Consider the following 25,920-nt stretch of genomic DNA (forward strand, 5'->3'; position numbering starts at 1 on the left):
CCCTCCAACAACAGACAATACTACCCACAGAGAGGAAGAGGTTCACGTGGAAGAGGTTTTCCCGTGGTGCTTCCAACAACACTACTCAAAGTAAGTACTTCTCTTTCTTCTTCCCCTCTAAAGGTCGGGGGCAGGCTCAAACATTTCTTTCATGTTTGGAGTCCTTGACACAAGACCCCTGGGTTCTCGAGACAGTCCAGGGTTTCAAAATAGATTTCATACAGATCCCACATCAATCTGTTACTCCCAAACCTCTGGTTCTTCCTTTAGGACACATAGAAATCGTCAAAGAAGAGGTCTCTTCTATGTTGAAGAAGGGTGCTATAATCGAGGTACCTTGGTCTCAAAAAAAATTTGTAAGCACCCTCTTCTTAGTCGAGAAGAAGGACAAGGGTTGGCGACTGGTAATAAACCTTCGGGAGGTAAACAAATACCTCGTTTATTGACATTTCAAGATGGAGGGCATCCATCTGCTAAGGGACCTTCTCCTCCGAGAAGATTGGCTGGTCAAATTGGATTTAAAAGATGCCTATTTCACCATACCCATGGCAAAAGAACATCAACCCTTTCTCCAATTTATTTGGGACGATCGCCCCTTTCAATTTCAGGCCCTTCCATTTGGCCTTTCATCCGCCCCTTGGTGCTTCACCAAGGTCATGAGAACGATCGTCTCCATCCAGAGATCCAGAGGTATTCGTCTCATCATCTACTTAGACGACATCCTTATCATGTCCCAATCTCATGCACAGATATTAGAAGATCTCCAAACCTCCATGAATCTCATAGAGGATCTCGGATTCATTATAAACAGGGAAAAATCCATTCTTTTACCCTCCAAATCTCTGGACTTCCTAGGTTTCACAGTGGACACCTCCAGCTGTCTCCTCTTACTCCCAAAAAAGAAAATTGCCAAAATTCGCAAAGAGATCAGGTTTGCTCTAAGTCAACAGTCTCTCTCCCTCCGGGAATTAGCCAGACTTCTCGGTCTCCTTTCTTCCTGGATCCAAGCTATCTTCCTAGGTCCGCTGAACTACCGTGCTCTTCAGAGAGTGAAAGCCAATGCTCTCAGATCCGGCCTTTGGTACGGAGATTACGTTTTTCTGGACGAACAAGCCAGACTGGAACTCTCTTGGTGGCTAGACAATTTGGACGCTAGGAATGGAAGGGATATCTTCGGTTCGACTCCGGACTTCATTTTAGAGTCAGACGCCAGCCTTCACGGCTGGGGAGCACGTCTCCGCGACCAGGACACTGGTGGCGTATGGACCCCTTCAGAGTCATCTCACCATATAAATTTCCTAGAATTGACGGCCGGTCTCTATGCCTTGATGAGTTTCAGACACTCTCTTCAGGGCAGATCCGTTCTCCTGAAGATGGACAACGTTTCCGCAGTCTCCTATATCAACCGTCTCGGTGGTACGATGTCTGCCGACCTATCAGACCTGGCCAAGAAACTCTGGATGTTCTGTTTGGAACACAAGATCTCACTGAGGGCAGAATACCTCCCAGGGAAATCCAATCTCTCAGCGGATTGGAACTCGAGATTCTTTCCAGATTTCAGCGATTGGAAACTCGATACGTCCGTTTTCAATTCCCTGGTTCACTTCTGGGGTCCTTTCGATGTGGACCTTTTCACAAGCCGTTTGACTTTCCAACTCCCTCAGTATTTCACCTGGATGCCAGACCCGGGTGCCCTAGCTGTGAACGCTTTCCTCCAACCTTGGACTCCTCTCCACCCCTACGCCATTTGCTATGATCCAAAGTGTTCTGCAGAAAGTGAGACAAGAACAGTCCTCTCTGGTCCTGATAACCCCTTTCTGGCTGTCTCAAGCATGGTTCCCCACAGCTCTGGAACTTTCTTGCGACGTTCCCTTCCTGATTTCGGCTACTCAGTGGCTCCTTCTAAACGCAAACGGAGAAGATCACCACCTGGTTCCCTCAGGGAATCTGAACCTTCTTGCCTGGAAAGTGTCAGGCAATCCAACCAATTGTCTGGACTTTCGTCATCTGCTCTCACTCTCTTTGGAGAATCTTGGGCACCTGGAACACACTACAGATATAAGAACATCTCGAAAAAATGGTCTAGTTGGTGCTTGGAAAGGGACTTGGATCCCGTGGAGGCTCCTATCGTCAATATAGTAAATTTCCTGGTGGAACTTTGACAGTGGTCTTTCTTATAGATCTATTAACTGTTTTAGATCTGCAATGTCCGCAGGACATTCTCTTGTCAACGGTAAGACGGTAGGTAAGAATGTTATCATTTGTAGAGTTCTTAAAAGTATCAGGCTTAAAAGGCCCCCTAGGCCTAAATATCAATCTGTTTGGGATATTAAACTCTTGCTTGACCTTTTTTGCTCTTGGCCTGATAACTCCCTTCTTAACAGAAAATGTCTTTCAATCAAACTTGCCTCTCACTTATGCCTGACTTCTTGTCGCAGGGTATCCGACGTCAAAGCTTTAGATATCTCTTATAGATGTTATGACATGTTTGGTGTTAAATTTTAAATCTATAGAAGAACTAAGACCATGTCTGATTTCATTTTTTATCCTCGTTTTGATTTCTGCAAAAAACTTTGTATAGTTGATTGCATGAAGGAATATGACTCAAGAATGAAAGACCTTCGTCCACCTGATGCAAATCAACTTCTTGTCTCCTATGTCAAACCCTTTAAACCCATCTCATCCTGCTCTATTGCTAGGTGGGTTAACCGCATGCGCGCTAGCGGTTTTCCCGCTGTGCGCTGCGTTTTTTAAAAACCTGCGTAAAAATCAGCGTACAACAGGCGTACCTCATGACGAGCTGAGATCGTCATCAGCGTCGAAGGGGTTAAGTTGGCTATGAACTTTGCTGGTATTGATCTTTCTAAATTTCAAGCTCACTCTCCAAGAAGTGCTAAGTGCAGCAAATTTATTTGGTCTGGTGGTAAGTTGGATGTTATCCTTAAGTGTGCAGACTGGTCTAATGCTTCTACCTTTGCGCATCATTACTGCAAACCTATTGAACAGGTTTCTGATGCTGTTATTCAGGGCTACCAACATGCATAATGTAGCCTCCTTGTCTTGTAATGAAATTGCGATTCTCCTATTAACATGACCAGAGAATCTGGATTTCATTAAAGACACGGAGGCTAACATTATCCCCCCTTCCCTCCCTTGGATGGAGTATATATTTTGGATATTTTGTTCAATTAGACATTAATAACACTTAATGTTTTTTGGATGTGTATTCAATTTTCAAAGTTTAAGTTTGCTTACATCAAATGTTATTACTAACTTTCTGAATTCTCCTCGTATGTCAACGGTTCAAATTTTTGATGTTCTTCATTTTATTTTCAGATAATTCGAATTAATGGATCTCTACGATTTTTGCTTCACTTCCTTCCATGGATTTCAACCTCTTCACCATCCTTGTACCAAGTTGCAGCTTGATTAGACTTCTCATCATTCGTTCGCATTTAAAAGAGGCAGCTCTACTCCTGCTCATGGCTTATATTGATGGCGTGATGTCATCTGGTTCTTTATTGTTCCTTTATGATGTAAGCGGCTGTTGTGAGTTGGCATTAAAGGATTAATGCATAATGTTAGCCTCCGTGTCTTTAATGAAATCCAGATTCTCTGGTCATGTTAATAGGAGAATCGCAATTTTGGCCAAACTGTTGGAGACTCGTCTGCTCCTCTATCTCACTGACTTGATCCACCCAGATCAATCTGGATTCATGCCGGGACGGAACACAGCACACAATCTGCGTCGAGTACACGGAGCGCTGGGCCGTGTTGAGGAAGAGGCGATGCTCTGGATGCCAAAATGGCATTTGATACAATAGCGTGGGAATATTTGTTTGCAGTTCTTGCCCGTATCGGGTTTGGACCCAAGTATATTGGGTGGGTTAAACTGTTACACACAACTTATGGCCCACGTTTCAGTAAACAACCATCAGTCCGCTTCTTTCCCCCTGTGCCGGGGCACAAGACAGGGATGCCCATTGTCGACACTCCTATTTGCCATAATTCTTGAGCATCTGACGATTTGGATCAGGGAAGACCCAGGAATTAGGGGTATTAGATGGATGACTGCTCATGAAGACCGCATATTGCTGTATGCGGATGACATTCTGCTGTATCTGGCCTCACCGGTGTGCCCACTTTGGCGGGTACTCCATATTTTTCATATTTTTGGGGCACACTCTGGGTATCAGATAAACTGGTCTAAATCCCATATGTACTCCCTTTGGGGAGAGCCACCGCAAAGTCCTCGGGGATATGATATTCCCGTGGCATCCCGGGGCTTTCGTTACTTGGGAATTTTCATAACCACTATGCCACACTATTTTTTGAATGAAATCTGATGGGGCCATTGCAGAGGTTTCGCTCGGATGTCGCGCATTGGAAGACGCTCCCCTCACTCTGTCAGGACATGCGTCATTCAAAATGATCGCTCTACCACGCTTTCCTTATGACCTACAAAACACTCCCATTTCAGTGCCCAACACCTATTTTGTGCAGATTGAGGCAGCAGTGAGAGATTTATTGTGGGACAGCAAACCGCCCCGAATAGCCATGGCCAAGCTTACTATGGGATGGTATGATGGGGTATTGGACTTCCGGATATGTGTCTCTATTATCAGGCTGTACAGCTCACGGCGATCAACTGTTGGGTGTTCGGACGGCCGATGATCCCAGCTTTCTCACCGATCACGGTTTGATGGGGAAGGTGGGCTACAATAGAATGCTCTATACAAACCACAGGAAATTGCACCTGACCGGTCCCATGGTGCCTACGGTGGAGGTGTGGCATGGGGCGCAACGACTGATGGGGTGGCAGGGGCGTCTTACAAAGGCTACCCCTCAATGGGAACCGGACATTTTGGGCCGACTTAGTGCCTATGCGGGGTTTGATAAATGGGATACGATAGGGATCTCCACAGTGGGCGATATGTGGATTAAAGGCAAGAAGGCGTTTATTGAACTCCAAACTAGGTATTAGCTAGCACCATCGGAGGGTTTTCGGTGTCTCCATTTACTCCGCCATCCCTAAAGATACTCCCCTTCCAGACTACTCTCCTCTGGAAGACAGGCTCTTGCTGGATCCTATGAACCGCAAGGCCATCTCCCTCACATAGAAGAAGTTGATCAATAATCAGACCAATCTGATGGTGAAGTTAAGGGTGAGCTGGGAAGCTGAAGTGGAAGAATTAGCCGATGAGGACTGGACGGAGGCATTGTCCTCACCCCGAGAAGTAGCCGTTGTAGGAAGGTGGATACCTGACTATGGTTACCCCCAACTTTTTGCCTAGTGTTTAGCTGGTTTCGACTTAGTTGGCCTGGGATCCTGCTTTTCAGGACCCCAGGCTATCTGCTCTCTCTGTAAAATGGACTCCATGTACTGTAGGTACATACCCAATTGGATATTGGGTCACCTTTGTGAGTCCCTGTATAGTGTAACATAGGTACCCAGGACATAGGTGCACCCAAGGCCTACCAGGGGCTGCAGCATATATTTTGCCACCCCTGACTGGCCACTCAAATAGACACAATTGGCTGATCACTCAGCTGGGGCAAGGTCGTGTAATCACCCCTTGCTTAGGTATAGTATTCCTATATCTACCCTTATATTTAGACACACAGTAACCTATAAGTCGCTCCTATGGCAGGCCTTAACAATCCTGGAGGCAGAGTGCTTGGTTATGTGTGAGATGGTGCTCTAGCATGAGCTGCGCCTGTCTGCAGCTTTCGAACCATGTCCTTATAGCTGTTCTGTGATATTACCATACCATATACTCTTAAGTGCATTATGAACCTCGCGGTTAAATGCTAACTTTGGTTTGGCTTTATCCAAACATGTCGTGTAAGGTGTCATACGCTTTGGAATACCACCCACTCGCCAATTCTGGCGACGGGGTAGCATTCCACCCTTCTAGAGGGAGAAGACATGTTGTTGCTGTCTATCCCGGTTAAAGTTAACCAGAGCCCCAGCTTCACAAAATGGACGCTGCTGCCACCGACACAAGTCTGACCTCCTGCTGCTGGGAGTCCTTCCAATCACGGAGGTTTGGACAATAGGTTTCCTGTCTGGAGAGTGGCGAGCACCACCCCAGACAGGACTTTGTGTATTGGGACAGGGAGGGCTGAATAGAATGAGACACTGCCTGGAGCACACTAGGTGTTCCATGCATACCCCAGTTCAAACCGGTTGTTGAGGGACTCCATCCCCAGCTCTGGTGTGAAACTGGACAAAGGAGAGGGGGTGTAAACACCCCCCTTCCTGGTCTCACCCATAGGAGGGACCTAGAAAGTAATCCAGCCCCTTTTAGTTGCATAAAGGTAGGAGCTGAGTCCTGAGACTTTAGATTAATCCTGAATCAAAACTTGACACGAAACTCTGGACCTTCGACATTCTGCTGAAGCTGAAGACTGAAGAATCTCCCTTGTGGCCAAGGAGTGACCACCCTGGGCAACCTGGCACCATCCAGCAAATCAACGGCTTGCTTTGTCTTCGTTCCCGCGGGAACCCGAGCACAGAGCCTGACAGAACCCAGACTTCCAGACCTCTCCGACCCTCTCTTCACGACTGCAGCATAGCTGAGATCCGTGGAGGCGACGAGACACGCGGGACCGGACATCTTGAAAAGCCTGCAACTTGTTAACTGTGCAGCTCCTGAGGTATTCTCGAAGCTGTGCACTGGGAATTGAGAAATCCCGAATCCGAGCTCCACCTGCACCGAAGATCAGCCCTCCACACTCCACGAGTTCAGCGTGGGGCTCTTCTGCTTGTGTTCTGCTTGACGCGTTGTCCGGTTGCTGGCCCGTTGGCTAGTAGCCTCTGTGATGACAATCCTTTTGAATCACATCGCTGGTCTGGTTGCTCCAGACTGGCCTTTGCTTCCCTGCAAAGGTGAAACTCCTCAGACCTTGCTGGTCTGCACCAGAAGCCTTTGTCGTATCCTGCGTAGGCTGCCTTTGCCAAGGCTTGTTGACTCCAATCCGGAAGTCGACTCCTCCACCTGCGAGAACCTTCGTGGGACAGCTCCTCTCCAGCACCTGGTCGTCGACGCCTCCTGGTCCACATGGCTGCAAAGACTAGCTTCAAGACAGCACCTGATTGCTCCTCGACGTCGTCTGGTTCCTTCCTGGTTCCACCCGGTCACTGGCTAGTGACCCAGACTCTGTCCCTGTCTGTTTTCAGGTCCTCTTCATCCTCGATCCACCCATGGATCCACCGGACATCTTCCTCCTGGTCGCCTGCAGCATCTTTCTCCAAGGCTCCATAGGACTCAACGACGAAACCCGACACCTCTTCACACCTATGCACCCGCCATCCGTGGGTGAGGTAACGCGAGTACTTCGGTGCTCCCAAGGGTATTGACTATCCAAGTATCTAAGTCTTTAGTTGTTTCCTCCTAGCTAAACCGGAAGTGTCCTAAATCCTTCTAAATCTAACTTCTAAGTTCCCATTGACTTTGCATTGACTCCCGCGTGTGTGTAAAGACACTGCACACGCCGCCTGTGGGCCTCCCACTCCTGAACTATTGTTCAGATAGTGTAGCCCCAGCGATTCCCTAGGCCTTTCCTTTTCCCGTGAGGTGGTACTTATACCACTTTCTTAATATATGGTTTGCTTCACCCCTAGGGCCCAACCGTAAATTGTGCGACTTAACGTATTCTGACTAAGTATCTTGTTATGTGCTTTGGCCTCTGATCTCATAAAGAGTTCAGAGGAGTGTGTTAGTAAATACATACATATATATTATATATATATCCTGTGTGGTGTCCTTTAATTTGATATTCAAGGGGTTACATATGGTAAAACATATGGTATACGCCCTCAAGAGTCTTTTAGCCTAAGACTGTTCTGCCACGCTACCACTAGGATAGCTGGTCTATAAGGTTGACTTACAACCATCACCATAAGGGTTGTTGGGACTGGTGCAAGGTGATCACTAGAATAGTGATCAACATATACCAGGCCAACTTCTCACATTGGTGGCAGCGGTGGGATTAGAGCTTGCTGTTGTTTTACCACTTGTAATCTTGAGATATCATTTGAAAGATCACATAGGTACCTATAGGTACATATAAAAACAAGTCTTAGTATACTTAAGTTCTACTTAACTTAGCTGTTGTAGAGCAAAGGGCCTAGCACAACCTGACTACAACTCCTAGAGAGGTTCTGTAGGAAAACAAATAGTGTAGGTAGGTTCAACACCCCACCTCACTAGAAACCATGTCTCAGACAGTGAACCCCAGTGGTTCTCTGCCTGCAGAGGTAGATCCCTTGAGGACTGCTTCGAGATATGAAGCCTTAGCCTTCACAGAATTGAGACAACTGTGTACTTCTAGAAGGCTAAAACAGGGTTCAAACCCTACCCTCAGATTCCTGATTGAGCTCTTAGAAGAGTATGATGCTCAACAGACACCTAACTCAGATGCTTCAGGTAGTACAGATGAAGTCCTTCCCTCCACAGATGATACTGTGGAACCAGAAGAAGAAGAGGAGGTAGTGGAGGAAGATTCTGATTTTGAGGTAGACAGCCAGGTCCCAGTCAGAAGACTTAGCCAGGCTAACCTAATCATACATGGGAGTCAGTATGGGCAGACCCCCAAGTGGGCTTAACCAGAGGCAGAAGAGAGGAGAGAAATATCCCACTCTAGGGAGTCTCTCCAATCTCATGCTTCAAATGGCTCTCATGGCCCTGCTCAGAGAGGGATGACCTCCCCTCAGAGAAGGGAACATGAGGCCAAAATGAGAGAGGCTGCTTGAGGATTGAGAGGCAAGAACTTGAAGTTGCCTTGGCCAAGGAGAAGCTTGCTCGTGCTAGAGAGCACAGAGAGAGTGGGTTAGCACCCACTGGTGGCAGCAATATCCCTAAGGCTAAAGATAGGTCCTATGAGAATAGACACCTAAGCAAGATTGTGCCCCACTACAAAGAAGGGGATGACATCCACAAATGGATAACTGCTTTGGAGAGGGCCTGCAAAGTACAGCAGGTACCCCAAAGCCAGTGGGCAGCAATCCTATGGCTCTCCGTTTCAGAAAAAGGTAGCGATAAGCTCCTCACAGTTAGTGATGAGGATGCTAAAAACTACTCAGCCCTGAGGAGTGCTCTGATTGATGGGTTTGGCTTAACCACTGAACAGTACAGGTTGATGTTCGGGGATACCCAGAAGACACACTCAGGACTGGACTGATTTTGTAGATTGTGCTACTAAGGCTCTGGAGGGCTGGTTATTGGGCAGCAAAGTACAGGACTTTACAGGATTGTATAATTTGATTATGAGGGAGCAGATGCTTAGTAACTGTCAAAAACAGCTTCTACACCAGCACCTGGTGTACTCAGATCTGACCTCTCCACAAGAATTGGGTAAGAGGGCAGACAAATGGGTCAGAACCAGGATTAGGCCTAAAAATCAGGGTGGTGACAAGATGAAAGATTCTACCAAGCCTCAAGAGAAAGGTGTGGATAAATCAAAAGACAAGTCCTCCACAGGGCCCCAAAACTCCAATGGTGGGGGTGGGTCCCAAAACACTTCCTCTAACCAAAAGAAACCTTATTGCCATGTCTGTAAACAGCCTGGCCACTGGAAGACTGACAGCAGTTGCCCAAGGGCCAACAATAAGGAAAACATTCCCCCAAGTAATACTCCCAGACCTCCTGTTACTGTTAGTAGTAATCCCCCAGGTGGTGGGAGTGCCCCCAAGAATTTGGCTGAGTTTACTTTGGGAACTCAGGGGGACTCTGGCCTAACCAGGTCCCCTTCCACAGCTACTCTTGTCTGTGAAAATGGCATGGGGTTTGCCCACTTCACTGCTTGTCCCAACACTTTGGGCAAGTACAGATAGGAGCTCCACATCAATGGCCAGAAAGTTGAAGCCTACAGAGACACAGGGGCTAGCATCACTATGGTGACTGACAGTCTAGTCCCCTCAGGACAACTTTTACCTGGGCTCACCTATCAGGTGACCAACATTGATGGAGTACAGACAGACCATCCCATGGCAGTAGTAAATATCAGCTGGGGAGGTGTCACTGGCCCAAAGGGGATACAACCTTTACAATGCAACTTTTACAATGCACTTCCATTACAACGAAAGTTTTACAACGCAACATCCATTACAACGCATGCAATTACAACGCAACCATTACAACGCATGACACTACAATGCACACCACTACAACGCATGTCATTACAACGCATACCATTACAACACATAACATTACCATCCAACACTTACCCTACTGTTGCACCCCCTGGAGTTAGAATAGTAATTTTACCCCTACACTATCCAACACTTACCCTACTGTTGCACCCCCTGGAGTTAGAATAGTAATTTTTACCCCTACACTATCCAACACTTACCCTACTGTTGCACCCCCTGGAGTTAGAAAAGTAATTTTACCCCTACACTATCCAATACTTACCAAAACATGCAATGTAATGTTATGCGTTGTAATGGAATGCGTTGTAAATGTAGTTTTTTAAATTTCGTTGTAATGGCATGCGTTGTAATGGAATGCGTCGTAATGGAAGTTGCGTTGTAAAAAATGCATTGTAAAGGTATGCGCTGTAAAAGTGTGCGTTGTAATGTCATACATCCGCCCAAAGAGAGTGGCAGTGTCTACAAACGTGCCTGTAGATTGTCTACTGGGAAATGATCTAGAGATCTCAGCTTGGGCTGGGGTAGAACAAGAAACCCATTCCAAAATGGTAGGCCTTCCAGAAAAGGTTAGTGGGGCTGTGATGGCTACAGCCCCAGCTCAAATAGAATTCCTTCCTAAAGAGCTTGGAAGGGCTGTGATGGTCACAGCCCAAACTCAAACAGATATTAGTGTTGTGAAGCCTGAAACTATGGATCACTCCACTCAGACAGAGAGTATTGGGGAGGAAGACAAGTCTCCCTCCCATCAGACATTAGGTGAGAGTCAGCCTCCTCAGGGAACCGACCCTACCCCTTGTGAAGGAACTGCCCCAGAGGTAGTCAGGCCTAGCCTGGCAGAGCCCCTGATATCAGTGGACCCTTCCAAGGTGGGACCCAGTCTGCAGCAGGTAACCTGCCCCTCTCTACCCTGCCTCATTCAGCCCAGGGCTGTAGAGGTCAGGGAGGCCAGTGGACCCCAAAGGGCCCCCTGTCCACAAGAACACCCCCCCATCAGCAGATTAGGGGCACCAAAGCTAGAAACCCTAGCCAGGTGAAAATTCCAAACACTCCTGAGGGATCTCCCTTACACCTAGTTAGGAACCTCTCCCCGTTGGACTCTGTTGGGCACATCCAAACCTGGGGCCAAAGAGCCCCAAACCTGACCTGTCCCTCCAGTGAGCCAAGAGAAGGGACCCAGCCTCCAGCTGTAGGTAGCCAGAGGTTGACCCTGAGAGCACAGTGCAACTCAGTCATGGAAAGAAAGGCATACATGGTGGATAATGATTGGAGGAAGCTGAGCCCAACATTAGTGGAGCCTCACTTCAATACTCCATTCCCACACCAGCCTTTTACTTTGCCAAAACACACCACAGGTAGAGATTCCTTATGGTGGAAACCCTCTGATACCCTTAGGGTGAGGGATTGCTTAGTGGACCATGAGACAGGGGGTAACCATGCCAGTGCAGGTACTTCCTTATATGGCCACTTAGGCAATATAGCCTTACCTGGTCAATGATAGCCTCATCTCCTTTCGTTTGGGGGGTGTGGGGGGTTGTGTAGGAAGGTGGATACCGGACTATGGTTACCCCCAACTTTTTGCCTAGTGTTTAGCTGGTTTTCGACTTAGTTGGCCTGGGATCCTGCTATTCAGGACCCCAGGCTATCTGCTCTCTCTGTAAAATGGACTCCATGTACTGTAGGTACATACCCAATAGGATATTGGGTCACCTTTGTGAGTCCCTGTATAGTGTACCATATGTACCCAGGGCATAGGTGCACCCAAGGCCTACAGCATATATTATGCCACCCCTGACTGGCCACTCAAATAGACAACTGGCTGGTCACTCAGCTGGGGCAAGGTCGTGTAATCACCCCTTGCTTAGGTATAGTATTCCTATATCTACCCTTATTTAAAGACACACAGTAACCTATAAATCACTCCTATGGCAGGCCTTAACAATCCTGGAAGCAGAGTTCTTGGTTATGTGTGAGATGGTGCTCTAGCATGAGCTGAGCCTGTCTGCAGCTTTCGGAACCATGTCCTTATAGCTGTTCTGTGATATTGCCATACCATAAACTCTTAAGTGCATTATGAACCTCGCGGTTAAATGCTAACTTTGGTTTGGCTTTATCCAAACATGTCGTGTAAGGTGTCATACGCTTTGGAATACTACCCCCTCACCAATTCTGGCAACGGGGGTAGCATTCCACCCTTCTAGAGGGAGAAGACATGTTGTTGCTGACAATCCTGGTTAAAGTTAATCAGAGCCCCAGCATCACAAAATTGACGCTGCTGCCACCAACACAAGTCTGACCTCCTGCTGCTGGGAGTCCTTCCAGGCACGGAGGTTTGGACAATAGGTTTCCTGCCTGGAGAGGTGCGAGCACCACCCCAGACAGGACTTGGTGTGTTGGGACAGGGAGGGCTGAATAGAATGAGACACTGCCTGGAGCACACTAGGTGTTCCATGCATACCTCAGTTCAAACCGGTTGCTGGGGCACTCCAGCCCCAGCTCTGGCACGAAACTGGACAAAGGAGAGGGGGTGTAACCACCCCCCTTCCTGGTCCCACCCATAGGCGGGACCTAGAAAGTAATCCAGCCCCTTTTAGTTGTATAAAGGTAGGAGCGGAGTCCTGAGACTTTAGATTAATCCTGAATCGAAACTTGACACGAAACTTTGGACCTTCGACATTCTGCTGAAGCTGAAGACTGAAGAATCTCCCTTGTGGCCAAGGAGTGACCACCCTGGGCAACCAGGCACCCTCCAGCAAAACAACAGCTTGCTTTGTCGACGTTCCCGCTGGAACTCAAGCACAGTGCCTGACAAGACCCAGACTTCCAGACCTCTCTGACCCTCTCTTCACGACTGCAGCATAGCTGAGATCCGTGGAGGCGACGAGACACGTGGGACCGGACATCTTCAAAAGCCTGCAACTTGCTAACTGTGCAGCTCCTGAGGTATCCTCAAAGCTGTGCACTGGGGATTGAGAAACCCCGATTCCGAGCTCCACCTGCACCGAAGATCAGCCCTCCACACTCCACGAGTTCTGCGTGGGGCCCTTCTGCTTGTGTTCTGCTCGACGCGTTGTCCTGTTGCTGGCCCGTTGGCTAGTAGCCTCTGTGACGACAATCCTTTTGAATCACATCACTGGTCTGGTTGCTCCAGACTGGCCTTTGCTTCCCTGCAAAGGTGAAGCCCCTCAGACCTTGCTGGTCTGCACCAGAAGCCTTTGTCGTATCCTGCGTGGGTTGCCTTTGCCAAGGCTTGTTGACTCCAATCCGGAAGTCGACTCCTCCATCTGCGAGAACCTACGTGGGACAGCTCCTGTCCAGCACCTGGTTGTCGTTGTCGACGCCTCCTGGTCCACATGGCTGCAAAGACAAGCTTCAAGACAGCACCTGATTGCTCCTCGACGTCGTCGGGTTCCTTCCTGGTTCCACCCGGTCACTGGCTAGATACCCAGACTCTGTCCCCTCTGCTTTCAGGTCCTCTTCATCCTCGATCCACCCTTGGATCCACCCAGACATCTTCCTCCTGGTCGCCTGCAGCATCTTTCTTCAAGGCTCCATAGGACTCAACGACAAAACCCGACACATTTCACACCTATGCACCCGCCGTCCGTGGGTGAGGTAACACGAGTACTTCGGTGCTCCCAAGGGTATTGACTATCCAAGTATCTAAGTCTTTAGTTGTTTCCTCCTAGCTAAACCGGAAGTGTCCTAAATCCTTCTAAATCTAACTTCTAAGTTCCCATTGACTTTGCATTGACTCCCGCGTGTGTGTAAAGACACTGCACGCGCCGCCTGTGGTCCTCCCACTCCTGAACTATTGTTCAGATAGTGTAGCCCCAGCGATTCCCTAAGTCCTATGCCTTTCCTTTTCCCGTGACGTGGTACTTATACCACTTTCTTAATATATGGTTTGCTTCGCCCCTAGGGCCTAACTGTATTTTGTGCAACTTAACGTATTCTGACTAAGTATCTTGTTATGTGCTTTGGCCTCTGATCTCATAAAGATTTCAAAGGAGTGTGTTAGTAAATAAATACATATATATTTTATATATATTCTGTGTGGTGTCCTTTCATTTGATATTTAAGGGGTTACATATGGTAAAACAGCTGGCTTTACACGCCCTCAAGAGTCTTTTAGCCTAAGACTGTTCAGTCCACACTACCACTAAGATAGCTGGTCTATAAGGTTGACTTACAACCATCACCATAAGGGTTGTTGGGACTGGTGCGAGGTGATCACTAGAATAGTGATCATCATATACCAGGCCAACTTCTCACAGCCGTCCCGATGCGACTTTGCCTGGTCCAACTTAAAATTCTTCACCGGGTATATTTTGCTACACTGCTTGATCGACTGGGATGGAGACCTGATCCACTCTGCCTCCGACACTGCAATCAGACGGGTACATTCTTACATATTCTCTGTAAGAATGCCCTCACATGCAACAGTTCTGGACGGACGTCACCGGACACTTGGCTAGGAATTGTGACAAACCCATTCAAATGACTTCCACACTATGTCCCCTAAATATCTGGGAGGCAACTGATCTCTCACAAGCTGAACAGCCCTGGGCCATAATGGGGTGGAGTATAGCAAAACTGAATATTGCTCAGAAGTGGGGCTTAGATACCAAAACACAGCTGAGTGATTAGGCAAAAGACTTGGACCATGCCATGATCAGCAACCAAAGTGAGGGGTCGAGGGTTGTGGAGCTGTGACAGGGCGAATGCGAGGAATGCCCAGCGAGGCAACCTGTGGGGATAGAAGGCGGATTCTTATATGCACTTTTTCTCCTCAGATCAGCCGCTGGGTACCCGGTTCTCAAGAGCGACATGGATAGCCAGGGCTCCCCCTCCCTATTTTCCCAGACATTACAAGTGGAGAATTCCCTGCCATATGCATCGCAAGACGCACAATGGGCGGCATTCAGTTGGCTAAGACCAAGGGTTTGGCTTGGGCAAACGGGCTCCTGAACTCGAACGAGCCAGTTGATTCCGGGGTCGTACCCCTTCCGCCGAGTAACAGCTGAGTGCTGAGGCAGGTCCATTGTTGGACCCGGCCTCGTGGCGTGGTCCTACCCCTCCCGCATGGCGGGCCCCGGACGACATCGGCCCTCCATCCAGCCCGGGTCGGCCTCGGGCACACCTCGGCACGACCTACAAACCACCAGATCCGCCACCCGGCGGCCCACAACCACTGACACGGCACACTCGGGCCGCCCAAGCATTACCGGTCCGGTGCCCACCCCGGACCCTCATTCCAGCCCCGACGCCATCTTGGGCCCATCACGTCACAGACACGTGGTCCCGGCCCAGCCGCGGCCACGGCCCCAGCGAGCCCGCCATCGAGGCACCAAGAGCCCTCCGCGTGGTAGAGTGGCCACTCAACCAGAGACAAGGAGAGGGGAGTTTCGATGGCTCTCCAACCGTCCCCGGATGCCTGGTTTCGATCGGCCTCCGGCCTCCCTGAGCGCTGGCCCCACCCCCTGCTGGGTGTCTGGACACCATCATCCCGGCCCCTCTGACCCCCAGGCGAGAGGGTCCGGACATCAAAGGACTCCAGACCTATATCTGGGCCAGCCCCAGAGTAGGACGGCAGTTGTATCCCGGAGTCGAGAAGCCCTGCTGACGCTGTCGCGGCTGACCCTGAGACGAACTCACCTTGCTGTTCTACCTGGAACCTGCTGGCGCTGCCGCGGTCCATCTTCGCTGTAACCACCTTGGAGCCTGCTGGCGCTGCCGCGGTCCATCTTTGCTGTAACCATCTTGGAGCCTGCTGGCGCTGCCACGGTCCACACTCGCTGAACCATCTTGGAACCTGCTGGCGCTGCCGCGGTCCACACTCGCTGAACCATCTTGGAACCTGCTGGCGCTGCCGCGGTCCACACTCACTGAACCATCTTGGAGCCTGCTGGCGCTGCCGCGGCCCAACCTTCCGGAACCCCCCAGCTCGAGGATTGAGAGCTGTGCGTAGAGTCTCCTTGCAACCGACCATCTATAAGACTGTCCCGCTACCTTGCCCCTTGTCACAAGACTTTCCAGATCTCGGGATCAGCTGTATAGATTGAAACGATACTTATTGCCAGATAAAGATTGACAACTCTATCTACGTGTGGTGTACATTTGTAGTGGTGTGGTTACTCTGCTGTACGATTCTAGGAGAGGGCCCTCACGTCGGAGGCCTCTCGACATCGCTCGGTCCCTTCTCTGAAGGAGGGGTAGACCTAGGGGTGGTCAGTCAGACACCTTCTGCCTCCCCCGGGTTCGCCTTTCTAACATTGGTGGCAGGCGCTGCGATCCGAGCCAACGCAAAATCGTACAGAGAGGGATCTACCCGCTACGACGGAAAAACACACAGAGACCATGACGACCCAAGGAACCAACCTACCTGCCGAATTCCAGAAAGAGAAGATAGAAGAATACAGCCACAAAGAACTAAAACAATTCTGTAAAGACATGGGTATCGCTACCACTGGCCTGAGCACAAAAGAGGACTTCAAATCGGCCCTACAAGCCTGGGTGGAAACCCGAGACAGACCACCCCACGAGGAGAATAGCCCGAACGGGCAACAGGAAACCAGCGCACCCCCGACGGGGGAAAGAACCGCAACACTAAATGCGGACCTCATCTATGAAGACGCCCGAGAACGAGAGCGCAACCGGCTACACGAATTGGAGCTTGCACGACTCCGGCTAGACGGAGAACTCCAACTAGCGGAGAAAAAGATAGCCCTCGAGCAACTACGGCTGGAGGGGGGATCTAGAAGAGAAACGGAGACAACGTGACCTCGAAGAAAAACGACTAGCATATGAACACGAACGAGGCCTGAGAGAACTAGAAATCAAAGCCAAGATCAACGAAGATAGCGCGGCCGGGGCCAAGACCTCGGCCCCTCCCGTGGACACCAAGGTTCACCTACCGAAAGATGTAGTCAAAGAATACTACAAGAACGATGATATCCAGCAATGGTTCAAAGCCTACGAGGTGGCCATGACCGCCCATCGGGTGCCCCTGAAGGATTGGGGCGCCAGCCTGTGGGGAAAGTTCGTCAACGAAGGGAGGGACGCCCTGCTGGAACTCCCTGACACCGAAATGACCTCCTATGAACACATGAAAACGGCCCTACTCACGCACTACGGACTGACCCCCGAAATGTACCGGCAGAGGTTCCGAGACTGTAAAAAAATCCCCGGTACCACTTGGGTGGAATATGTGAACTTTTTTAGCAGAGCCTTCGAGGGGTGGGTCAAAGGCAGTCAGGTCACTACCTACCAGCAGTTGGTCGACCTTATGTTATGGGAGCACCTCTCCAACAACTGCTTCCTTGAACTACGACAGCACCTCCTCGACAGCAAGTTGACCGAGCCGCGAAAGCTAGCGGTCGAAGCAGATCGGTGGGCGAGCAACCGCGTCCACCGGAACACCACAGGAGAATACGGACGAGGGTCCCCGGGGAACCACCGGCCGCGAGGCGGCGGGTCTGGCATCATCCGAGGCCGAGACCTCCCGCCGGGGTCTTCGCCCACCTCCTCTACACCAGCCTCCAGCCCGAGGGGGGCCCATCCAGCCCGACCGGGGCCACGCCCCAACGTTACGTGCCACAGATGCCAGCGGCTGGGTCAATATGCCAATGATCCTCTCTGCCCCATGAACCAGCGGCCCGGCACCACCGGGCCCCCCGGTCGACAAATCACTGCAGCTGCTCTGAGCGAAGAAAAGGATGAAGAAGAAGAGGTCCCTATGGAACCAGAAGAATGGGAGTCCGCGGCCATGTGCCTCGCCTCCCTGGGCGACAAAGACATGATCCCCCGAGACCAGATTCCGATCAACACCCAGAAGTACCGCCAGTGGGTCACCATCAACGGACGCCGGGCCGAGGCTCTCCGTGACACGTGGGCCAGCATAACCGCCGTCCGCTGCCATCTGGTGACCCCAGAACAAATATTGCCCCACGTTCTGTGCCCTGTCCGGTCAGCGGACAATTCCGAGAGCCTGTGCCAGATGGCTCGCATCCCCTTCGAGTGGGGAGGAGTGTCCGGCATGCTGATAGTCACTGTCCGAGACGATGCCCCGGTGGACTGCCTCCTAGGGAACGACCTGGCAAGTTCTCCCTGGGCACAGATCGAGCGAAGAGAGCATCTGGGGATGCTAGGCCTTCCTGAATGGGTTTGCGTAACGACCCGATCCATGTCCACCCGGGACGCCGTCCCAACCGAAGACAATCTGCCCAAAGAACCTGAACGGCCGGCGCCACTGCCACGGCCGAACCCGAACTGGGGCCGCAGGGCCCCAGCCATGAAGAACTTCCCGAGCTCGGGCCCCTTCTCGAACTAGCCCAGTGGCACCAAGAAGGGGGCCCCACCCGCGAGCAGTTCCGTCGGGAACAAAAGACATGTCCTTCCCTTGAGGGACTCTGACAACAAGCCGCCACGCAAGCCACAGGAGACTCCTCGGGGTCCCACTGGATCTATTGGGACCAGGACCTCCTGTACAGTGAACAAAAGATCGCCGAGCTGGGGGCCGGCCGAGTGCTAGTCGTCCCCCTCCACTTCAGAGACTTTTTCTTAAACCTGGCACATGATGTGCCCCTCGCCGGGCACCTGGGGAAGGACAAAACCTACAGCCGCCTGGTGACCCACTTTTATTGGCCGAAGATGCGCAGCGATGTGTACAACAACTGCCGAACCTGTCCGACCTGCCAAGCCAGTGGAAAGAGTGGGGGGAAAATCAAGGCCCCACTCCAACCGTTTCCCGTGGTGACCACTCCCTTCGAGCGAGTAGGGATCGACATCGTGGGGCCCCTGGATCCTCCAACCTCTCAGGGGCACCGCTTCATCCTCGTCCTGGTGGACCATGCCACCCGCTACCCAGAAGCTATCCCCCTCCGGACTATCACAGCCCCCGTAGTGAGTCGGGCGCTAATGGGGATCTTCTCCAGAGTCGGCTTCCCCCGAGAGGTCGTCAGTGATCGGGGCACAAACTTTATATCGAAATATATGCGGTCCCTGTGGCAACAGTGCGGGGTCGCGTATAAGTTCACCACCCCGTATCACCCTCAAGGGAATGGACTAGTGGAGCAATTTAATAGGACCCTGAAAGGAATGATCAAGGGCCTAGAAGAGCCCCTCCGGCGCAAATGGGACGTTCTGCAGCCATGCCTCCTGTTCGCCTACCGGGAGGTACCCCCGAAGTCCCTGGGGTTCAGCCCCTTTGAACTATTATATGGACACCCTGTGCGAGGCCCCCTCAGCCTGGTCAAGGAAGGCTGGGAGCTGGCCGCCTCCGATACTCCGCCCGATGTTTTCCGATACCTCTTGACTCTCCGCAACCAGACTCGGAAGTTCCGGGAACTGGCCGAAACCAACCTGAAGGCCAGTCAAGAGGAGATGAAGCGCTGGTATGATGAAAATGCCTCGTCCATTGAATTTGAGCCGGGCCAGCAGGTCTGGGTCATGTCCCCGGTCGACCCCGCGCCCTCCAGGACAAATGGACGGGGCCCTTCAAAGTGGTGGAGCGCAAGAGCCCCGTCACCTACCTAGTGGACATGGAATCCCCCTGGAACCCCCTCCGGGTCCTACACGCCAACCGGCTCAAGCCCCACTTTGTCCGCACCGAACTGAGCCTGTTGTTGGCTACCGATGACGGAGCAGAGGACGACTCCGAGCCTCTACCAGACCTCCTGAGCACCTCCGAGAAAGATGGCTCCGTCGAGGGGGTCTCCCTCTCTCCCGCGCTGACACCCAAACAGCGCCAGGACTGCCAGAAACTGCTGGGTCACCCAGTGGTGTGTTCACGACGTCGACACCGGTGACAGTCCGCCCGTGCGGCACCGAGCCTACCGAGTCCCCGACCGAGTCCGGGCCTGCATCCAAGCCGAAGTTTCCAAGATGCTAGCCCTAGGGGTAGTCGAACCCTCAGACAGTCCATGGGCCAGTCCCGTCGTCCTGGTCCCTAAGGTCGCTGCCCCCGGGGTGCCCCCTGAGCTGCGGTTCTGTGTCAACTACCGGGGACTGAATGCCGTCACCAGGACCGACGCCCATCCCATTCCCCGAGCGGATGAACTGATCGATCGCCTGGGAGCCGCAAGGTACCTCAGCACCTTCGACCTCACGGCCGGATACTGGCAAATCGGCCTCACGCCAGGGGCACAATAACGATCCGCTTTCTCCACCCCCGATGGCCACTTCCACTTCAACGTGATGCCCTTCGGCATGAAGAATGCTCCGGCCACCTTCCAGAGACTAGTGAATCGGGTGCTAGCAGGGCTGGGAGAGTTCAGTGCCGCCTATCTGGACGATATTGCGGTGTACAGCCTCTGTTGGGACGAGCACCTGACCCACCTCTGGAAGGTCCTGACGGCCCTCCAACAGGCCGGACTAACAATAAAAGCCAGCAAGTGCCAGATCGGTCAAGGGTCCGTGACCTATCTGGGACACCAAGTGGGGAGCGGCCAAGTGGCTCCCCTTCAACCCAAGATCGACGCCATCCAGGCCTGGGAGCCCCCCGTCACCCAGACCACCGTCCGAGCCTTCCTGGGGCTCACTGGATACTATCGGCGGTTCATAAAGGACTATGGGAGCATTGTGGGGCCCCTCACAGAGCTAACCTCCAAGAGACTACCCCCGAAGGTGCACTGGACCCCCGAGTGCCAAGTAGCCTTTGAGACACTAAAGACTGCCATGTGCACCGCCCCGGTGCTCCAGGCCCCCGACTACAGCCGAGAGTTCATCGTCCAAACTGACGCCTCGGAACACGGCATTGGGGCCGTACTCTCCCAAATGAACTCTGACGGAGTTGACCTTCCTGTGGCCTTCATCAGCCGGCGCCTGCTGGCCCGAGAACAACGATGGAGCACCATCGAGAGGGAAGCATTCGCCGTCGTATGGGCCCTAAAGAAGCTCCGGCCCTACCTCTTCGGCACCCACTTCCGAGTACAGACCGACCACCGGCCCCTGCGGTGGTTGATGCAGATGCGGGGCGAGAACCCGAAGTTGCTACGTTGGTCCATCTCCCTCCAAGGGATGAACTTCACCATGGAGCATCGCCCTGGCAACGACCACGCCAACGCTGACGGCCTCTCCAGATTCTTCCGCCTTGGCGAGGAGAATCCCCAAGAAGATGGGTGACTCTCCCCTGCCTTCAGCTGGAGGGGACGTGTGTTGGACCCGGCCTCGTGGCGTGGTCCTACCCCTCCCGCATGGCGGGCCCCGGACTACATCGGCCCTCCATCCAGCCCGGGTCGGCCTCGGGCACACCTCGGCACGACCTACAAACCACCAGATCCGCCACCCGGCGGCCCACAACCACTGACCCGGCACACTCGGGCCGCCCCAGCATTACCGGTCCGGTGCCCACCCCGGACCCTCATTCCAGGCCCGACGCCATCTTGGTCCCATCACGTCACAGACACGTGGTCCCGGCCCAGCCGCGGCCACGGCCCCAGCGAGCCCGCTATCGAGGCACCAAGAGCCCTCCGGGTGGTAGAGTGGCCACTCAACCAGAGACAAGGAGAGGGGAGTTTCGATGGCTCTCCAACCGTCCCCGGATGCCTGGTTTCGATCGGCCTCCGGCCTCCCTGAGCGCTGGCCCCACCCCCTGCTGGTTGTCTGGACACCATCATCCCGGCCCCTCTGACCCCCAGGCGAGAGGGTCCGGACATCAAAGGACTCCAGACCTATAACTGGGCCAGCCCCGGAGTAGGACGGCAGTTGTATCCCGGAGTCGAGAAGCCCTGCTGACGCTGTCGCGGCTGACCCTGAGACGAACTCTCCTTGCTGTTCTACCTGGAACCTGCTGGCGCTGCCGCGGTCCATCTTCGCTGTAACCACCTTGGAGCCTGCTGGCGCTGCCGCGGTCCATCTTTGCTGTAACCATCTTGGAGCCTGCTGGCACTGCCGCGGTCCACATTCGCTGAACCATCTTGGAACCTGCTGGCGCTGCCGCGGTCCACACTCGCTGAACCATCTTGGAACCTGCTGCCGCTGCCGCGGTCCACACTCGCTGAACCATCTTGGAACCTGCTGGCGCTGCCGCGGTCCACACTCGCTGAACCATCTTGGAACCTGCTGGCGCTGCCGCGGTCCACACTCGCTGAACCATCTTGGAACCTGCTGGCGCGGTCCACACTCACTGAACCATCTTGGAGCCTGCTGGCGCTGCCGCGGCCCAACCTTCCGGAACCCCCCAGCTCGAGGATTGAGAGCTGTGCGTAGAGTCTCCTTGCAACCGACCATCTATAAGACTGTCCCGCTACCTTGCCCCTTGTCATGAGACTTTCCAGATCTCGGGATCTGCTGTATAGATTGAAACGATACTTATTGCCAGATAAAGATTGAAAACTCTATCTACGTGTGGTGTACATTTGTAGTGGTGTGGTTACTCTGCTGTACGATTCTAGGAGAGGGCCCTCACGTCGGAGGCCTCTCGACATCGCTCGGTCCCTTCTCTGAAGGAGGGGTAGACCTAGGGGTGGTCAGTCAGACACCTTCTGCCTCCCCCGGTTCGCCTTTCTAACATCCATCTAGGTGAAAACGTGCTCGCAGACCGACCAGTAAGGATTTTCCCGCTGACCCACTGCCACCCAGAGCTAGAGTGCAACCAAACCCCAAGGAGGGCACACCCTGATATCCGCCCACACTTCCATGGCACTGGTACCCCCTGCCATCACAGACAGTAATACGGACTCAACAACCAGAACAAGTAACAAAAGTGTGGCCGGGTGAGCCGCAGACACACAGTGTGGTCCCGGTAGCAACAGCGCAGGCATGTCACACAGTCACTGGCGGGCCTACGGGGGCAGGTTCGACAACAGGGACTGTAGGGGGACAAAGCAGTGCAACTCCTCCTTCCAGCGCTCCCATCTCCGCAACACCACTAGCACTGGCAGCAGCTACGGCAGTTATGACAGGACCCACGCTGGCGTCAATCAGCCCCAAACTCATCTCTGTCACCCGCTGCTGTCAGGTCGCTGCTCTCTAGAGTGGGAAGTAACCCTGCATGGGAAGACGGGTTGGACACAAGGAAAGGGGGCAGGGGGGGACATTGTTAAGGAAGTTTAGTACCAAGCCCTGCCCAGAAAAACAGTAGAGAACTAGCTTGAGGCCTTTTCAATACTGTCAGCAGTAATTCTGGAAAAGAACCCCGATGTGGCCCAAGGCTTGATCCAGTATTCTAGGACCATCGACAATGAGGCCATGAAGTGGGGAGGTTTAGGTTGGTACCACTATGACAGGGACTTCTGCCAAAAGATGGTGTAGTAATCTGCTTCTTATGTAATGCATCTCCCTGGCCCTGGTTCCTGCCTGATGCTCTAGCTATATGATGTCATTTAGAATGTTATGGATGTTTGTACTTGAAGGTGGAGCGGTTGGAGAAGATGGGCTGAGCAGCCAGGAGGCTGCTCCTGGTGGAGCTTATATTAAGACTTACATAGGAATTTACCAAGATGTAACTTGAAGAATAAACTACAACTACAAGAGCGGTCTACCAGACTTCATTGATTTCTACATTGGCGATGAGGATGGGATAAGTGATGTAGTGATGTCGGGGGTACACATCGAGCCCCGGTAGGGGCGAAGGTCATGCTCCGGTGTTGAATGCTGACAAGGCTCCGGTGTGCCCTGATGAGAAGTGGCTGCACATGGTAGAAAATAATCAGGGGTAGATTTTGATCACATGCTTTTAAAGAATCATCATGCAACGCTGTTAAAAATGTGACAGAACAATGTGGAGAAAACTGCAGTCAACAACAATTTTCAGTTTCAACTGTGAGCAATGATTGCAGATTTTGATCACATGCCTTTAACCCCTTCAGTGCTGATGACAAAGCCAGCTCGTCATGGGCGTTACCTGCGCTACGCGGATGACGAGCTGGCTTTGTCATAAACAAGCCATTTTTAAAATTTTAGCGCACAGCGGGAAAACGCGGTAGCGTGGTAGGGGTTAAAGAATCATCAAGCCCAGCTGTTAAAAATGTGACAGAACAAATGTGGAGAAAACTAGGGATTGTAGTCTACAGGCCTTTGCACAGTCTATTGTAACTGTGCAGTGTTTGCCAACCACAACTGGTTCTCCATGGTATTGAAATGGAATTGCAAGAAGGCCCCAGTTTGTTCTTGTGTCTCTGTGTTCTGTAGCTGACCTGGATTGCCATCAGAGTTAATTTTGTGAGTCAAGTACTGGTGATAAAGATGATTTTAATGTGAGGGTTGCCATGATCATTGCTGCTTGAAGATCGTCACAGGTACTGTCATTTACACTAATTGAAAACTACATATTACTGAGAATGTCGCTTTGGAAAACTTAGAACTAGTGCAACAGCGTCATCTTCTGGCTATGGAGCGTAATTGCACCAAGAAAAGGAATTAACTGGTTCACTCTGAGAGAAAGGAGGATTCAAAACTGGAACAGTAATGAAATATTGCTATAAGGAGTTAGAGTGTGGGTCAAAGGAAATAGGAAACCCAGGACTGTACTGTGGGAGATGATTGTTAGGTATTAAGTCACTTACTCATTTGTTGTGGTGCATGTGATGACGGCTAAGTCACTTAGTGAAACTGCATTGAATTTGGTGATATTTGCCAATGTCATGTACATCTGCTTTTGATTTGCAATGTGTAATTTCATTTTACAGTAACATTATAGGGAGGTGGATTTCCCCCTTTACAAATATTTGGGAGGTTACTTTGTGTGGTGGTTTATAGGAAGGTGGATTCCCCCTTTGGAGGTTACTGTGTGGTGGTTTATAGGGAGGTGGATTCCCCCTTGGGTTACTGTGTGTGGTGGTTTATAGGGAGGTGGATTCCCCCTTGAGTTACTGTGTGTGGTGGTTTATAGGGAGGTGGATTCCCCCTTTACGAAGAGGTATGTGTTCTCTTATTGGGAGGTTATTGGGTATTAATGCGTGTGTGGTTCTGCACTAGTATGCAGATGGAACATTATAGTATGTGCATTAGAGGATATGTAAATTTCCCTAGTCCTGCAATAGTATGCAGTAGATGGTGTTCTTGGTAACTGGACCGTATATTATAGTGTGTGCAGTAGAGGGCGTATGGTATTCCCTGTCCTGCCATTTGTTTAAGTTTACGACTTCTATATTACTACTTTATTACTTATACTAGCAGCCCGTCCCGACGTTGTCCGGGAGCAATTAGGCTTTAGGGCCCCCGCCCGGCCCGACGTTGTCCGTGGGTCCCTCGGAGCCTTCCTCCATATATTGCAGTATTATACCTCTATGTTTACTTTGTACGCTTTTGTAACCTGCACACGTCACTTTTTCCTCCTGTAATGAAGTATTATACCTCTGTTTACTTTGTACGCTTTTGTAACCTGCACACGTCACTTTTCCTCCTGTAATGCACCGTTTGGCTCACTTTTGTAATGCACCGTTTGCTTCCTCTTGTATTTTGTTGGCTCGCGATTGTCATTTTTGCTTGATTTAATGTAACGCTTGCTTACTTTTTACGCTTTTGTAACCTGCACATGTCACTTTTTCCTCCTGTAATGCACCGTTTGGCTCACTTTTGTAATGCACCGTTTGCTTCCTCTTGTATTTTGTTGGCTCATGATTGTCATTTTTGCTTCATTTAATGTAACGTTTGCTTTTGTATTTTGCAGCCGCTCCCCTGCTTCTTCCAAGGGACTACTTTTTTTTGGGGGTAAATTTTTGAAATTACGTATATTTATTAGGTTTATATAACCTATGTCCATCTGTACACCCTGACGATTACAACGATGTATCGGGTGTGTGGATTGGCGCTGTGGTTCCCGA

This window comes from Lissotriton helveticus, chromosome 1_2, assembly GCF_964261635.1.
Source record: "Lissotriton helveticus chromosome 1_2, aLisHel1.1, whole genome shotgun sequence".
Classification (NCBI taxonomy): domain Eukaryota; kingdom Metazoa; phylum Chordata; class Amphibia; order Caudata; family Salamandridae; genus Lissotriton; species Lissotriton helveticus.